The 19100-nt window shown below is 46.2% G+C and overlaps 1 protein-coding gene across 2 annotated transcripts in view; it reads right to left on the reverse strand.

Annotated features, from left to right (window-relative positions):
* The window catches only part of LOC147626943 (uncharacterized), a 73635-nt gene that overhangs the window by 12357 nt on the left and 42178 nt on the right, over positions 1–19100 (reverse strand). The gene's annotated exons all lie outside the window — the stretch shown is intronic.

Here is a 19100-nt window from a genome sequence, read left to right on the forward strand (position 1 = left end):
AAGCACAGGACCGTAGAGATTGGACCACACTAGTGGTCGTTCTGCTTCGAGTTTTCTACATCGAAATTCGAGCCTATTTGTTTGGTACTGTTTTCATATGTACATGGACATTATCTGGTTCTCAGAACCCATGGAGCATTGTATTCATTAAATACTCCCAATAAATATATCATATATTGAGGGGGGGGTCGGCCCGTTCCGGCCCCAGTGCTGGTGTCCATCTTTCCATTTCTGTTCATTTAAATTCAAGTTGTTTTAAAGTTGTCCATTTCAAATTTGTGGTTTTAAAGTTGTGCTATTAAGCGTGTGGATGTCCAACGGAGTCTTTCCCACTTGACGGGATCGGTTTCACCGCATATCTTCTTCTATAAGTACTGCAGTCATCTCTTCAAAGGGTACCTCTCGAGCCATTCGGAGATAGGTCATAATCTCATAGTACTTGGAGACATTTTCTATGCTTGATAGAAGGACTGCCGTCTCATCACCTTCATCCACATTTACTAAAGAGGAGTTGTAGAATAGAACCAAGATTACGTAAGTGTTCTCCCAAAGCATCAAATTATTTTTAGACCAAAAACTTCTGCTTGAGAAAGACTTGGGAAAATATAACTTCGAGCCCACCATCTCACCCCGTGACTCGAGTTACCTTCCCTCGTGCCACTGCACTTTGGAGAGCCAGGCGGCCTCACCCTCCTAGACCCTGAGTGCCCTAGGCTCACTAGCCCTAGATTGATGAAATCCTCACCCACCACCGAGCATCTGTAGCTATAACTCAGCCCATAGGTGCCTTCGATCAGTCCACCTAAGGTTCGATTCAGCTGATGACAGTCCGGAGCTAAGTGCAGTTTGATCCCGCTCTCACCTTCACTGCCGCAGTCGCCTACCCATCATCAGGTGCCCCTCGATGGGTATTAGGGATTTAGGGCAACATTGAAGCTTGTGGATTTGTAAAATTTTGGAACTTTTTCTGAAATATGGAGAAAATCATCAAATTGGAGCTCCAACATCCATACAAATTTGGGGCTTTTTCAAAATTGAGCCTCTTGGACCAAATTGAAGCCTTCGCATCCGCACTGAACAACCCTTACTAGGTTTTGGTCAAAAGATAAGGCTTGCTGCCTATAAAAGCATTGTACTTAAAAAGCCAAGGATCACAAAAAGTAGATCTACGATTCAACAAGACGAGCTATTGGAGCCCCCCCGCCAATGTGCGCACATGACCTCCATCACAGTCGCCTTCCACATCCTTGCCTCTGCGCCCTACCTCCGCCCCTCTTCCCGTGCAGAGGCCCCCTTCCCTTGCCATTGACTGTCTCCTCCCCACTGCCTCCCGCCTCACTACCCTCCACCTCTCTCGTCCAATGCACGCCCTCCCGCTAAGCTCTCCCCCTCCACCTCTCCTTCCTTCACTCTGTTGTGCCCTCCTGTCCACCTCCTCGCCTTTCCCTGCACCTCCTCCTCCTCCTCCCGACCCCATGAGCCACCCATGCTCCCATGTTCCCTTTTCATTCAACGCCTCCCTCCGCTTTCTGAGCTTCCCCCACCTCTCCAGCCCATTGCTTTCCCCTTTCGCCGTTCCCCCCACCCCCCCAACACACCCCCCCCCCCCAAAAAAAAAGTCGTGTGCTTTTATAGCGTTGGCGTTTGGAGTAGAGCTTTGGATGGCAATTGGTGGTCCTCTTCTTCGCGTGTGGAGCACCATAGACTCGTGGCATCTTCAACCTGCCTCTTCTTCGATGGATCTACCTCCTTTGTGGCTGTTTTCCAGCAAGTTTTGGTGGACTGTTTGCTACTGTCCAGCTACTTTCTCTCTCAGTTTTGAGAGGGGGTTGCTTGTTCCTCGTACCTCGTTCTGTTGGAGAAGTGTTGGAGATTGGTTGTGGAGTGTTCAGATCATCAGTGGCACAAAGACTTGCTTGCAGAGGTGTGCTATTGTTGTGGATATAGGTTCCCTCTTGGAAGAGGCATCTATCCTTGTTTCTCAACACCAGGTTCCCTCCTAGTATTAGGCACTTGCTACAGTGCAACAGACAGGATGGTGTCACTGCTACTCTTCTGGAAAGCAGGTTCATTTGGCCAAGGATTGCAAGACCAAATGTACACCCCGGGCCAGGACCAAGTTTTCAAAGATGGGCAATGTTCATATACAAGATGATGAGTCTGATACTTCTAGTGTCCCCAAGGCTGCAAAAGCCAGGGAGGACCTAGATGGTCAACTTCTATAGTTCTACAGATAGTTTTTTCCCTTGTGCTTCCAGCCAGAGGAGGCTTGTGGGCGGGAGAGGGGACTGTTAGTAGCTCCATTTTTGGTACATGGGAACCGTGAGTCGGAGTTCCAAGTATTAAAAATATCTGGTGAGACAAGTTCATTTTGGAGCTATGAATTGGATGTGCTCCAAGTCTATTTCTTGGTGTAGCAGAGATTATGGATTGGATTAGTTCCACGTTCATTGTTTTTTGAGGTTTTCTAGACGTGATGTGTTCACAGTCCACTATTGAGGGATAATGGGCATGTGTGTTCGGCACCTCATCATTCTATACTTGGAGTTCACTGCACACTGGTGTGGGAATTCGGAGCCAAACAAATTTCTTTGTTGTTCATGGTGGCATTGTGTTTCAAGGAAACAGGTTGGCACGTGCTCTTTCCGAGGTGTATCTGGTACTGCGCAATACTGGAGTGTCCATGGTTCATCTTCATAGTTTTTTGCACACACTGTGCTGCAAAGGGGGTGTTACAACTTGTGCATGTCATGACCCTGTGAAATTGGTACAGCACAAGTGTGGGCATGGTGGTCGGTGAGCAGGAAAAACATTTAATTGTTCATACTTGGGTGCCCGGACAAAAGGTTAATGTGTGGACACCCCGAAGTGTGAAGGGGGACCAAGGGAATAAAGTTTTTAATGTTTATAACCTTGGGTGGCCCCTAGGCATAAGTTTTAATAAACTTAAAAAGGGCCTTAGGGCCTTAGGATTTTTATGGAGAGAAGGGGCTACTCCATTTTCGGAAGTACACGCCTCTCTCCCTTCTTTCTCTCACTTGCTTTTAGAAAGAGCAAGGCGGCTGGCTGAAGCGTGGAATTTCTAAAAAAGAAAAGCGCATACAGGCTGCAGGCTGCAGGCTGCGCCGCTTGGATTCCTGCTTTTGGGGGGATAGTGGACCTGCAGGCGTGAGAGACTTTCTGAAAACAGAGGGACAGCGCTGATTTCAGGGTGGGAGAAAGAGCATACAGATAGACAGGCTGCAGGACTGCGTAAGACTTCTTCTCTTGCTTTTGGAGAGGGTTGCAGGCAGGCAGAACTGTTGTATGTGCAGGCACATCTGATTTCAGGTCTTGTTCTAGCTCTTGGAGAGGGAAAGTATTGGCTACTGTGTTGCACATCAGAACAGAAACACAGGTCCCCTCTCTACTCCCCCTCTTTGGCTTTTTGGAGGACAAGCTGGCTACTGTCCTGCAGAGAACATAGGCAGCTGCAGATTCTTTCTTTCTCTCTCTCTCCTTTGCTTTTGGCAAGAAGATGGTTGTCAGTTGGGAAGTGTGAGTTGTGAGAAGGGAACACAAGGCTGGACAGCAGGTTCTCTGACAAGTATTCTCCCTCTTCCGGCAGCAAGACAAGAGGACAAGACAGTTCGGGGCTTTTCCTCGAGTCTTTTCTTCCTTGTGGAAACCGACATCAAGACTGTAAGTTTCTCTTTCTTTGTGAGCAAGTGGGACTGCAGGTGATGTCTTTTGAAGTCTCTCTTTTCACTGGCTCAAGACTGCTCTAGAGTGGTTCTCTCTAGTCCTTTGTGAGCAAGTGGGATTGCAGGTGATGTCTTTTGAAGTCTCTCTTTTCATTGGCTCAAGACTGCTCTAGAGTGGTTCTCTCTAGCCCTTTGTGAGAGGAAGGGTTTGGCAGTTCAGAGGGTGGAAACAGGACAAGTTTGTCGGCTGTGTTGGATGAGTTTGTGGACTGGTTTTCATGGCTGAGATTATGGCTATGTGCATGGTTCAGTCAGATACTTATTCAAAGCCTCATGGATGTACAGACTTAACAGACTAGAGGTGATAACAGTGTGGTGTTCTTGGGACACAAGGCTGTGTAACCTCTACGCTAAGAGGTCCTGAGGATTTGAAACCGGCCTCTGATAGAAAACCAGAGTGCGGTAGATTAGCAATCACCCGTCCACTTGTAGTCTAGATGATAAAACAAAGCAGATTGGAGCTAGAGTGCCCAAATCTGAAAACACAGCGACACCTGTTGGCCCCAAAGCTTGGCGCCCCTTGCGGTATTTCTTTATTCAATTATAATAAAATGAATGGCTGAGTACAACACAAAGATCAGCCAAGAGTTTACACCTGTAAGTCCAATCTGACGGCCCACAAATCCTTCTCAGCACAGAGGATCTATGCACACAGATCTGTGTCTTCAAACAACACACTGTGCCTCCCTCTGATCAGCCAAGATCACTAAGCAGGCCAGCCATGGGCATACATCTGGCATAACTCAAGTGCATGATACATCTTCTTAGCTCAAACATACATGTGCTGTCCAATCTCTGTCTCAACCCTTGTCAATCTGCCATACCCCTCCTCTCACAAGGGGCCAGATAACACATATCTGCAATAGACATCAAGCAGTAGAAAGAGAGATAGATGAACAGAAACAGAGCTTACCAAGTTCAGCTCGTGAAACAACACTGGAGGAAGCAACAACACCAATCTGTACTTGCAGGCACTTGTATCCACAACCCTGCTTAACACATGTGCTTGTACTTGCCTGTACCCTCCTCCTGATGTTCACTCTTATGCTGTCCTTGAAAGTACAGATCTGAAAATCAGCACTGTACTTGATTGTACTTGCCTGTACTTGACGGTACGGTCTTTCTGCAGAGAATCAGAGGTAGCCGCCTGCTGGATTTTGCTACTGGTTACCTGCACCGTCCTGCTACAGTACTGACCAGCACCTGTACTTGCCCTAGAACTGGCCGTACAGTGTACCTGCAAAAAGTACAGGGCTGTACTTGCAGTCGTACAGCACTGTACAGCCTATATTCTGCAGTTGCAGGCGCCTGTACCAGTCCCACAGACCTGCGCTTCTCTGTCCACAGCAATCCCTGCAGTCGTACAGTACTGTACGGCTGTTGTACCGCCTTCTTCAACACACAGTTCACAGAAAAACAGCAGCTAAACCAGTCTTCAGCAGCCGCCTAGAGCTTCCTCAGCTTTTCCACGCTTGTGAATCATGCGCATGAAGGCTCCTCCACTTTTGCTCCACGACTCCCAAAAAGGGAAGAGAGAGAGAGAGAGAAGAGAGAAAGAAACACTCCTCCCCAAAATAATCCCTAGGGCCCCCAAACTTTAATAAGTTCCCTAGGGCCACTAAGGCCTAGGGGCAAACTTTAATAAACATTAAAGTTTAATGTTTCTAGTTCCCCCCTTCACACCTAGGGATGTCCACACATCTTAAACTCTCTCCGGGCACCCCCCATGTGAATCATAAAATATTCTGACTCTGCAACCACCATGCCCACACTTGTACTGTTTCATTTTCACAGGGCCATGACATACCCCCCTCTTGCAAAATGGTAAGCGTCCTCGATTGCATTGTGGTGATGCATCAAAATATCCAAAGTGAAATATACAATATGGCAAGATCAGCGTCCCAATCTCTCTAAGCCATACACATGTATCATCATTCACTGCAAACCAATGGCATAGTAATAGTCCAAGTTGTATACCACTGTGAACCATACATATCCACAAAAATCTCCATGTGACTAGTACACATATATCATAGAAGTCCCATAAACAGATGTACTTTGAGCCTCAGTACCTTCGGGTGAGATAAAAACTGCACCAAGCGACCTCTAGATGTCATCTGAGCCTGTCTGTATCAAGGGAGTGGAGGTGCTACCCCCCTCTTGAGCATCAGGTAATGCTCCAGACCCATGCTCTGCTGAACCTGAATGAGCCACAATAAGAGTCGGCTCTAACTCAAAGGCATCGAGATAAAGCTGCAAAACCTGAGGTGAATCTGTTAAGTCACCTTCCTCCATCCACTTCGCATCCATCGGTGAATAGTTCTTGAACTTCACAAGATAGCGACGGGAAACTTTACCTCGTACCTTCCTTTCTTTATGTGCCAGTATCTGCTTTGGAATCAGAACCTCATCAAGTTCCTCAACTTCCGGCTGAGCTTCATCTGATACATCCTCAGGCACATCCCCACGGAAAGGTCTAAGAAGACTCACGTGAAAAGCATTGTGAATCCTCCAGTGATCTGGTAACTTCAATCGATAGGTTACCTCACCAATCTTTTCCAAAACCTGAAAAGGCCCATAATATCGCATGCTCAATTTAGGGAATAAGCGCTCTTTACCCTTCATCTTCTTGAGTCTAGCCTTTTCAAAGCGCAAAAGAACCCAATCACCCAATGCAAACTGTAAATCACGTCTGTGACGGTCTGCGGCTTTCTTCTCTCCAAAACAAACTCGTCATCCGTGGATCACGGTCACTAATGATAGACATAGGCAAGCCATGATACTTGAAGATGTTCGCCATGAACAACTTCACCATATGATCCACTTTAATTGTCTTCCTCACGGGAATGAAATGTGCCTGCTTACTGAACCTGCATATGATAGTCCAGATGCCATCATTTCCCGTTTGTGTCCGTGGAAGATCAAATACAAAATCCATGGCAATGCTCTCCCAAGGTCTATCCGGAATAGGTAAAGGCTGTAATAACCCTGGTGTCTTTTGACGGTCAAACTTTACCTTCTGACATACGATGCATTGCCTCACAAAGGCATCAACATCTCTTCTCAAGGTTGGCCAATAAAAGAAAGTCTCCACTGCTTTGACCGTGGCGTCAATACCTCTATGACCTGCATACGGTGGAGCATGACTTTCAATCATAACCTTGAGTCGCAATGGCCTGGTAACACACAGTCTGCCATGCATCAATAAAAACCCATCTCTGAGAGTGTAATGCTCATGCCGCTGACCCTCAGACATCTAATCATACAACCTTTCAAAATCCTCATCATGGGCATACTGCTCTTTCATTTCATCAAGCTCATGATGATAAGCAAGTGAAACTGCAGAGACCTGTGGCTTGCGTGACAAAGCATCTGCCACTTCATTCTTTTTGCCTTCCACATGCACAATCTGGAAGTGAAACATTGACAAAAAGTTTGCCCAACGCATATGCTTCTCTGAAAGCTTAGTCTGCGTGAGGAAATATCGCAAGGTCTGATGATCTGTCTGTACAGTAAAATCAGCCCCAAGCGAGTAGTGTTTCCATGTAGAAAGAGCGTGAATTACAGCCAACATCTCTTTCTCATACACCTGTAAATGTTTCTCAGCATCTTGCAAAACTCTACTCTCATAGGCTATAACATGTCCCTCTTGCATGAGAACTGCACCAATGCTACTTCCACATGCATCACACTGGACAACAAAAGCCTTTCGGAGGTCCGGTAACACCAATACTGGGTCCGAAGTAAGCTTTTCTTTGAGCTTTTTGAATGCTGTAATTTCCCGATCAGCCCATCTAAACGGAGTTGCTTTCTTCGTCAAAGCATGAAGAGGCGAAGCAATTTCAGCAAAGTGCCGTATGTAACGCCTGTAATAGGAACACAATCCTAGAAAGCTGCGTACATCATGCACGGTCCTCAAAGCTGGCCAATTAAGTATTGCTTCCACCTTTGCTGGATCCATACGGACTCCATGACCAGACACAATATGCCCCAAGAAATGTATCTCCTGCAAGAAAAACTCACTCTTCTTGCCATTAACCACCAATCTATGGTTTCTGAGTTCTGCAAACACAATGGCCAAATGCCTTCTATGCTCTTCCTCAGTTCGTGAATGCACAATCATATCATCAAAGAATGTGCCCACAAACTCTCTATGAGGCCTGAAAATCCTATCCATCATTCTGTTAAATGTGGCAGGCGCATTTGTCAAACCAAAGGGCATAACCAAGAGCTCATACAACCCAAACGTGGTTCGGAATGCTGTCTTATGCACATCCTCGGGTCTAATGCGTATCTGATGATACCCGCTTTTCAAGTCAATACGACTAAAAACTGTGCCCTGTAAGCGGTCCAAGATGTCATCGATCCTCGGTATGGGGAATCGATTCTTGATGGTATTCTTATTCAGCGCCCTGTAATCTATACACATGCGCCAAGAACCATCCTTCTTCTGTACTAAGAGCACAGGTGAGCAAAAGGGTGATGAGCTAGGCTGTATCAACCCCTTATTCAATAGCTCCTGCACCACCTGACTCATAATCTCTTCCTGTTGGGCTGCACTAACACGATACGGCGGTCTATTCGGTGGAGTACTACCAGGAATCAGATCTATGGCATGATCTTCCGGCCTCTCAGGAGGTAATTCTCCTGGCAATGACTCGGAAAAACACTCTTGAAACCCACTTAAGAAATCAGCCCTGTCCTTATCTAACATTGACAAATTAGACTTAGACTCATCATCCTGTGCATCCTTTACATAAATCAAGTACGCGGAAAGATGCTTTTTCATTACTGATGAAATCGCCGAAGCGGATACAATAGGAACAGATTCCCCTTTGAGTTTTACATCCAATACATGCTCTTTCCCTCTATGAGTCAGAGTAATTTTCCTATTGTAAGTATCCACCACCGCATGTACCCTGTGGCACCATGGCATCCCCAACAAAACATCACAGCCATCCAAAGGCATGATGAAGAACTCCTCGCTGTCCACATAACCCTGTAAATGAAGCCGAAGCTTCCCAATGATAGGAGTAACGGGTTCTGCATACCCTGGACAAGCCATATTTGCCTCATGTAACGGCCCCATCTCCTCTGCGCGAATCCCCAATCGGCCAGCCAAATCTGGTGAAATGAAGTTGGCTCTAGCACCTGTGTCAAAGAAGATCAAAGCATTCTGATCTCTCACTTTGCCCCATGCCCTGCACAACTCTGTAGCTTCACCACCTAGCTGCTCCCCCACAAGATCAGGAACTAAGCCTGCAGAGGGCTTTGGTTTCTTTGGCTTGGGCTCTCCTTTATTGTCAGGATCCTTTTTGGACGTTCTTTTGAGACAATTGAATGACATATGCCCCTCTTCAGTACAGTAAAAACACTTTTGAGCATCTCTCAAAGCCTGTCTTTCCTCAGAAGTCCTTTTGGGCATTGGCAACTTCTTATACTTTGTCTCTGAAGACCCTTTAGTATCACGAGAAGCATGCCCAAATTTTTCAGCTTTCTTGCCCAATTTCTTACTGCCTTTAAAGTTTAAACCCAGATGAACCACCTGTGAGTAACGCATTAGCTGTCATAGCATTTTCAATCATCTGTGACATGTTCTTACTCTTGTCTTTATACAATAATCTCGTACCTCCTTGGACAGCCCACAACAATACTTCTCTACCTCCTCAAATAATGGCACCGCACGATAAGAAGTCACTGGGAGTAAAGCTTCCCAAAACTTCTTGTTATAATCCTCCAAACTATCACACTTTGAAGCATCCAGCTTGTGCCATGCGGTCATAACATCCACCTCAAATGTAGATGTGAGCCATACGGAAGAGAAAACCTGTTTGAATTGGACCCATGTGGTGGGTGCTATGCCCTGCAAAAGAAGAGTAGACCACCACTGCAAAGCATTGCCCTTGAGAAAAGTGGCAGCTTTCCTCACCTTAGAGGACTCTGTGTAATTCCCACCAGACAAAGCAGCATCAAACTGCTGTAAAAAGGTAAGTGCCTTCAATTTATCCTTGGCCCCACTGAATGTGTCAAACTTCACTGCAGCTCCTCCTTCCTTGTAATCCTTCGCCTTTCCCATAGGCGTTAGATTATCATATGGAAGTGGTTTCGTGAGATTGCTGCCCCCAACATTCATACCCATCATTGGGTCAACATTTCCCATTCCCATGCCAGGCATACCATACATTCCAGCCATGTTTCCATACATTCCATTATGCATACCTGGCTGCATACCACCAAACATATTGCCTTGCATCCCAGGTTGCATGCCTGCAAACATATTCCCAGCCATACCGGACTGCATACCACCATACATATTCCCCTGCATGCCAGGCTGAAAATTGGCTCCAAAAGGCCCATACATACCCATGCCTCCCTGAGGATAACCCCCAGTCATGGATTGGAACACCGAGCCACCACCAAAATAACCTGGTTGCATGTTCTGCTGAGGAATAGGTGGCTGTCCATAGAAGGAACTCTGAGAGTTTGCACCATAAGCATGCTGCATATTCGAAAACTGGCCAAAAGATGGTTCCTGTGGGATGGCACCACTATGACCCTGTGGAAGATTCTTCGAACGAACCTTCTTCTTCTTTTTCTGGGGCTCTGTGCGGGGCTCTGTGCGAGATCTCAAAAATTCAGCAAATCTCTCGCTTTGTGTGAGCTGCATAAAAGTATCCATAACACTAGCCAAGCGATCTTTGAACCGAGCATCATCATCCTCTTTACCATGCACATCTTTTGGCTGTGTTACATCCTCATAAGGCTCAACATCTACAGCCTGTTCTCCTGCAAAAATATCCTCAGATACATCTCTTTCAGGAGAAGTCTCTTGCTCTTCTTCTTCATGATAGAAGTACTCTTCCTCTGTATCAGACATGATTGCTGAATTTTCAGCGATGGCTTTCTTCAAAGCAACCACGAGCTCACCCCCTTCAGAAAGTTGATGATTGGTCCCGGCAACGGAACCTTGAAACCGGCCTCTGATAGAAAACCAGAGTGCGGTAGATTAGCAATCACCCGTCCACTTGTAGTCTAGATGATAAAACAAAGTAGATTGGAGCTAGAGTGCCCAAATCTGAAAACACAGCGACACCTGTTGGCCCCAAAGCTTGGCGCCCCTTGCGGTATTTCTTTATTCAATTATAATAAAATGAATGGCTGAGTACAACACAAAGATCAGCCAAGAGTTTACACCTGTAAGTCCAATCTGACAGCCCACAAATCCTTCTCAGCACAGAGGATCTATGCACACAGATCTGTGTCTTCAAACAACACACTGTGCCTCCCTCTGATCAGCCAAGATCACTAAGCAGGCCAGCCATGGGCATACATCTGGCATAACTCAAGTGCATGATACATCTTCTCAGCTCAAACATACATGTGCTGTCCAATCTCTGTCTCAACCCTTGTCAATCTGCCATACCCCTCCTCTCACAAGGGGCCAGATAACACATATCTGCAACAGACATCAAGCAGTAGAAAGAGAGATAGATGAACAGAAACAGAGCTTACCAAGTTCAGCTCGTGAAACAACACTGGAGGAAGCAACAGCACCAATCTATACTTGCAGGCACTTGTATCCACAACCCTGCTTAACACATGTGCTTGTACTTGCCTGTACCCTCCTCTTGATGTTCACTCTTATGCTGTCCTTGAAAGTACAGATCTGAAAATCAGCACTGTACTTGATTGTACTTGACTGTACTTGCCTGTACTTGACGGTACGGTCTTTCTGCAGAGAATCAGAGGTAGCCGCCTGCTGGATTTTGCTACTGGTTCCCTGCACCGTCCTGCTACAGTACTGTCCAGCACCTGTACTTGCCCTAGAACTGGCCGTACAGTGTACCTGCAGAAAGTACAGGGCTGTACTTGCAGTCGTACAGCACTGTACAGCCTGTATTCTGCAGTTGCAGGCGCCTGTACCAGTCCCACAGACCTGCGCTTCTCTGTCCACAGCAATCCCTGCAGTCGTACAATATTGTACGGCTGTTGTACCGCCTTCTTCAACACACAGTTCACAGAAAAACAGCAGCTAGACCAGTCTTCAGCAGCCGCCTAGAGCTTCCTCAGCTTTTCCACGCTTGTGAATTATGCGCATGAAGGCTCCTCCACTTTTGCTCCACGACTCCCAAAAAGGGAAGAGAGAGAGAGAGAAGAGAGAAAGAAACACTCCTCCCCAAAATAATCCCTAGGGCCCCCAAACTTTAATAAGTTCCCTAGGGCCACTAAGGCCTAGGGGCAAACTTTAATAAACATTAAAGTTTAATGTTTCTAGTTCCCCCCTTCACACCTAGGGATGTCCACACATCTTAAACTCTGTCCGGGCACCCCCCATGTGAATCATAAAATATTCTGACTCTGCAACCACCATGCCCACACTTGTACTGTTCCATTTTCACAGGGCCATGACAGGATTGGCATATTGGACTTGCAGACATACGAGCCATGGATGGCCATGTTGTAATCATCTAAATCTTTCCATTGAAATTGAATAAAGAAATACCAAAAGGGACGCCAAGCTTTGGGGCCAATTAGGTGTCGTTCTTCTTTTTGTTTTGGAGCACTCTTTTTGTTGTTTGATTAATTGTCTGGACTACAATTGGATTGGGTGACTGCTAGTCTACCGCACTTTGGTTTCTACCAGAGGCCGGTTTTAACATCTCAGTGTTGTGGGGTCATGACTATTTATTAGTTATTTTTGTCCTTTTTCTCATGATAGTAGGTCGTGCGAGGTTGTCGGCCAGCTCTATAGCAATCGACCAGCTTCCTTTGCATCACTATAAAAGGGGCCTCCCATTTTCACTTGATCATCTAATCTATTTCTAAGCGCATGTTCTACACCATCTGCTGGCTGGTATTGCCACTGTAAAAGCCTCTTGCTACATAATACGATGTTCATTGTCTACTCTCTCTCTCTCTCTCTCCCCTTTGCTCTACCTCTCTCCTGTGTTTTTCTTTCGCATTGTGAAACTTTATCAACAAGTAGTGCCATGCTTGACGACTGTGTGTGGTCGAAGTGAAACAAGTGGGCTACGCTAGACAACTGCACACGGTCGAAGCGTAATAAGTGGTTTAAGCAAATGATGTGCCATGCTAATTGAAGTGTAACAAGTGGTAATGCACGCCATGCTAAATGGTGTGTATAATGATACTCTCATCGCAGTGAAACAAGTGGTTAGTGTATGTTGTGTTTGTGCCTATCAACGTTTCATATTGGGATTAATTGTTGTGGAGATGGCAATTAAGTAGAACAACTAATGTATTTACATTTGTGAGATAGGTGATGTGAGCAGTACGTGTGTCGCACATGGAAGATCTTGTAAATTTCATCTCGGATTATTATTATTTCATATTATTTGTTGGCCACGTGCCAAATGATTGTACATATTATTTATGCATGCTTGTGCGTGGCATTGCTATATGACTAGCACATATGTTAGAAGAGTTTTAGTTATTTTACACTTAGTGTGTGTGAACAAGCTCTAGTGCTTGAGCTATTTTTGTAAAAGTGGAAAAGCAAGCCCTATTTTGTACGCACAACTATTATTAGTTCCTTGGGCTATATATTAAATACAATTCTCAAAATACTCATGTCGTGAACACACCACCACCACCAACATTGGATGATGGAGAAGATAGCATAGGAGAGAGTGATGCTGCCACCACAAAAATGCAGCCACCAAAGCTGAAGCACGGCACCCCAGAAGACAACGTAGCCACCAATGTGAAAAACACAGTCTTCAGGATGAAAATGCAGTAATGCAGTAGCCAAAGGAAAAGATAGCCACCATGAAGTAATCAAGAAAACGCAACCGCTTGGAATATTGCACAACACACAACCTTCTGCTGCATATGTAGGCAAAAAACGCAAGCCTTCTTCTGCTCCCAAAACACACTAAACTTCTTGCAAGAAGGGAACTCACCGCTGCCTTGTAGTGCTGGTCACCTAAGCGACTGATACCGTGATAAAGTTGCACAATGCGGAAACAAAACATAGGCGAGAGGGAGAGCGAGAAACATCAGACAATGAACATCATGTTATGTAGCAAGAGGCTTTTACAATGGCAATACGAGTGAGAAGATGCTGTAGAACATGTGCCTGTGATGATCAACAAGTGAAAATGGGAGGCGTGTGAGAAAACAATATTTTTCCAGCCCTAAAACGGGATTTTTCTAGGTATTTTATGTTTTATTTGGGGTTTTTTTGTCTTGGCTGCTGGCCTACACCTTTTAGGTTGATCGACTAGCACCCTCTCCTTAGTATATATAGCCTTGCCTATCAATCATCATTCATGTACCACTTCATTGTCATATCCGGTACCATCTAGCCACTACCCGGGACAACATCCCACTCTCTGCTACGGGGGCCACCGTGGAACAGCAGCCCTCTCTGCTATCATCTGCATTTTACATCTGCCGGTACAGGCCGCCTACTTTAGGTTGACTCCATCGTTTCACTTCAGGCTTACATAAGCGTTGTCAGCCTGTCATCAATGCTTACATCTGGGCTGACATCAGAGTTTATCTTCAGCCTTACATCAGCGCTTACATCTGGGCTGACATCAGCGTTTATCTTCAGCCTTACATCAACGCTTTCATCAGGGCTCACATCAGTGCTTACATCAGCATATTATCTGCATTTTACCACAGCCCATGGGACAGCAGCCCCCTCTACTATACATAGAGCATATCAGCATTTTTGCCTCAGCTCTCACCATCGGGACAGCAGCCCACACTCTGCTACATCATACCATCGGGATGGCAGCCCACTCTCAGCTTAGCTTCACCATTGGCATCACATCAGGTACGCAGCACCTGTGTCACCAGAGCTTGCACCACTCGCGATGGCAGCCCTCTCTGCTCCTTTTCCACTTCAGGTACACAACACCCATGTCACCAAAGCTTGCACCACTCGGGACGGCAGCCCTCTCTGCTCCTCACCACCCCTCAAGTATGTAGCACCCTTGTCACCATAGTTTGCACCCCTCAGGTACGTAGCACCCTTGTCATCAGAGCCTACAACCTTCAGGTCTCACAGCACCCTTGTCATCAGAGCTTGCTCCACTACCACCACTCGGGACGGTAGCCCTCTCTGCTCTTCATGTACCATCTCAGGTACATCAACACCCTTGTCACCAGAGCCTGCATCACCTCATCTTCCGCTGCCACTACCACCTCGGAGTGCCTCTACATCCACTGACGTGAGCCTTCAACACCGACCACCACTCGGAGTGCTTTGCCTCACATCGACGCTAGCCTTCGTCATCAACTGTGCTTCAGAGCCTGCACCCTTGTCATCAGACCCTGCACGTAGCACCCTTGTCATCAGAGCCTGCACCCTTCAGGTCTCGCAGCACCCTTGTCATTAGAGCTTGCTCCACCACCACCACTCGGGACGGCAACCCTCTCTGCTCTTCACGTACCATCTCAGGTACATCAACACCCTTGTCACCAGAGCTTGCATCACCTCATCTTCCGCTGCCACTACCACCTCGGAGTGCCTCTGCATCCACCGACATGAGCCTTCGACACCGACCAAAACTCGGAGTGCTTTGCCTCACATCAACGCTAGCCTTCGTCATTGACTGTGCTTCAACTCCGACATCCTCTTTGCTTCTGCACTGGTCTTTCTACTTAGAGTCACCTCACATCAGAGGGCTCTTGTGAAGGAGATAGCACAGGCGGAAGCAAAAACAGTAAACTTATGAAAGAGTGCAAAGGCTGGTAGCAAGAAGGGCTGGCTGGACCAGAAAACGCAGCAATGTGTGAAAACGCAGCCATTGTTTGGGGCTGATCTTCAGCCAGGAGGAGATAGGGCAGAAAACGCAAGGCAAAGATGTGACGAAGGGCAGATTTGCAAAGCTTGGAGCAGCCTGGACCTAAGTGAATGATACCATGAAGGACATAGCACAGGCGGAAGCATAAATAGTAAACTTATGAGAGAGTGCAAAGGAGATTGAGAGAGTTGGGACAAGATCACCTTTTATAACAGCAGTAAAGCTTTACAATGGCAATAGCTAGCAACTCGGTGTTGAACAATGTGCAAGGGAAGTGGATGATGTCACAAACGGGCACGTATATACGGAACCAATTCACTACCAAAACAACATACATACATCAACCATTCTTGGCATATACATGATTACCATCATTGTGAAACATTACATGAGCATATACATCCTGCAAACATAAACCAACTTGCACATGACACAGCACTAGGGGCTGAAGTTGGGCCAGCCCCCAACCCCGACCCCCCCCCCAAAGGTATCTTTATTACCAACAGAAGTATTTATATGTACAAGATGCCGGTGCCCGGAGAGTATACACTCATCCAGCCGACACCAGATTTATCCAACTGTGAAAACATAGGTAAACACATTACCTGCAACTCCTCGGTCACCAACCAAGGTTGAGTGGGGTCACCAGCCACTCCTATTGCAACACCCTCGATCACCAACCGCTCCTGTAGTAATACCCTCGGTCACAAACCAAGGTAGAGTGAGTGATCACCAACCACTCCTATACTTTGATAGAGCGGTCACCAACCCTATAACAAAGTGTTGTCCCAAACTTGCAAAACAGTAACCAGCCATGGTTTTGGCTCACTAGCCACCCACAGGTTCCACTAGATCACATCCCCAGGCTTGGTACTTGTCTAGGGACATGTTTGCTCAAGTTTCGTCGCGAGAAACCTCTTGCAAACCTGTAAAAACAGCCAAAATGGCCCTTATAATAGACGGCCAGCTCCTGTTGAGGCTCTGTTCACTCCGTCCAAGCCCTGTTCTCAGCAGAGTAGCACAAAAACAGTCCCAACAGCCATGCGCCAGCTTCTGCAAAACAATCTAATAGCCTGCAGCCTTGTAGATGCAGTCGGCCAGCCTTGTAGAGAGAGAAAGAGAGAGAAATAGCAGCCAGCCAATCCTGGGACTCTTGCTCTTGGCATGTGCTCCACCTGTAGCTCATGAAAAATGAGTAAACTTGCTGTTTTTCCTGTCCAAACAGCTCCTAACAGCCCACGCTTTTCAGATGAGTGCTCTACAAGTTAGGGCTTGCCCACTTTGGCCCTCCCACACCCAGAATAGCAACTTGTGGAGCTATTTGGGAATGCCCAGGTGCCCATCTCTCATAATTGGCCTTGGTTCATTAAAAATAGTCCAGCCTGATGTGAACTCACTTATAAAATTATAAGTGTGTCCGCCCACACTTTAAGTGAATGTGAACCCTCCACCCAATAAACCTTAGTAACATGAAATAATGAATAAATTGGATTAAGTGTGCACACTTACCACTTGCAAAACACATAAGGAAACCATATGAGTCCCAAACACGTGTGCACACGCGTATCCACCGGTTGTCCAAGCGTCCCCGGTGCCCGTGGACATTCACAGGCAAAATACCAAGCAATGTCCAGGCATCAAAAACAAGTCATCCATGCATGTGTAACTCACATACATATGCTGGTGCACAAACATTGTGGATGAAATCTCCCAACTTACATCTTGTACATCCAACTAGCCCGTTCACAGGCGTTGTCCACACAGGACCAAAAAGTACTCACCAAGGTAACCACCCTTCTATGAGTCCAGAGTCACTCACGAGAGTTACCACCCTTCCATGAGTTCATAAATCATGCCAGGAACTACCAGGATACCAATCCTTCCATGGAGCCCTTCCACATGTATTCAATCATGACATCATTCCAGACGTCTGCCAGAGAAGTGGTGACATTCCCCCGGCTTCTAATCAGTTGCCCGCAACAACTGAAAAGCTTCCAAGTAGGCTGCAAGAAGATCTGGATAATCTTTAAAATATGCCTCGTCCATCCACTTCGCATCAAGTGCTGGATAGTTCCTGAACTTCACAAGGTACTTACGGACAAGCCTGCCTCTAGCAGCTTTCCGTTCCTTGTGAAAAACAATCTGCTCAGGTTGCAATACCTCTTCCAGCTCATCAACCTCGGGTTGATCTTCCATAACCGGCTCCACCGGCTCAGGACCAATATATCTCTTCAAGAGACTGACATGGAAAGCATTATGAATCCGCCAATGATCTGGCAACACTAGCCTGTAAGCTACCTCATTGATCTTTTCCAAGCTCTGAAATGATCCATAATACCTGCAAGATAGCTTCGGATAGTTACCACCAGTCTGCTTGCAGGCGAGCCTTTTGGAATTTCAATAAAACCCAATCTCCATCTTTCAAATCCAATTGCTTTCTATGCTTATCCTCGGACCTCTATATGGCTGTCCGGACCTGTGCAAAGGCCGTATCCACATCCCTTACATACTCACATGCTCCAAATATCTCATCCTTCGTGCGAAGGATAGGTGGCAAAATAATCTTGCCATAAACAATCCCAAAGGGCGCCTTGCTCGTAGAAGTATGCACTGTATTGTTGTAAGCAAACTCTACCAGTGACAATTACTTCTCCCAATTTGATTTGCGATCAGCCACATAGCATTTCAAAAGATCAAGCACTGCTGAATTCGCAATCTCACTCTGCCCATATGTCTCTGGATGATATGTAGAAGAGAAATTCAGCTTCGTTCCCATGTTATCAAATAATGCTCGCCAAAAGAGACTTGTGGTGCGAGGATCACGATCCCCCACAATCGTTTTTGGCATACCATGATGCTTGAAAACCTGTGCCATAAATATCTTTGCCATATGCTCTGGCTTTATGGTCTTCCGTACCGGAATAAAATGTGCCTCCTTACTGAATCTATCCACAATAGTCCAGATGGCATCATTCCCTTGCTGCGACTTAGGAATACCTGTGATAAAATCCATGGCAATACTCTCCCAAGGTTGATTCGGAATCGGCAACGGTTGAAGCAACCCCAGAGTCTTATGCCTGTCAAACTCAACTTTCTGACAAACCATGCAGTGGCGCACATAGTCATCTATGTCTTTACGCATTCCTGGCCAAAAAAAGTATCTCTCCAAAGCCTGTGTAGTGGCAAGGATTCCTCTATGCCCTACATAAGGCGGTGCATGGCATTCATCCATTACTTTGCGCCTCAAATCCTTATGTACACATAAGCAATTATGAAACATCAAATACCTATCACGTATGGAGTAATTCGGGGCTGTTATACCCTGCTGAAAACCAGCCCATATATGCTGAAAATCATCATCTGTATGATAAGAATTTCGCATATCTGATAAGTCCTGATGATAGGCTACTGTAATAGAACTTACTTGAGGCCTTCAGAATAGTGCATCGGCCACTACATTCTTCTTACCAGGAGTATGTAAAATCTGAAAATGAAACATAGATAGGAAGTTTGCCCATCGCATATGTTTCTCAGATAGCGTAGTCTGTGTAAGAAAATACCGTAGGCTCTGATGATCAGT

The sequence above is a fragment of the Cibotium barometz genome, chromosome 21 (genome assembly GCF_041138505.1).
Source record: "Cibotium barometz isolate CiBa-2024 chromosome 21, ASM4113850v1, whole genome shotgun sequence".
Taxonomy (NCBI): domain Eukaryota; kingdom Viridiplantae; phylum Streptophyta; class Polypodiopsida; order Cyatheales; family Cibotiaceae; genus Cibotium; species Cibotium barometz.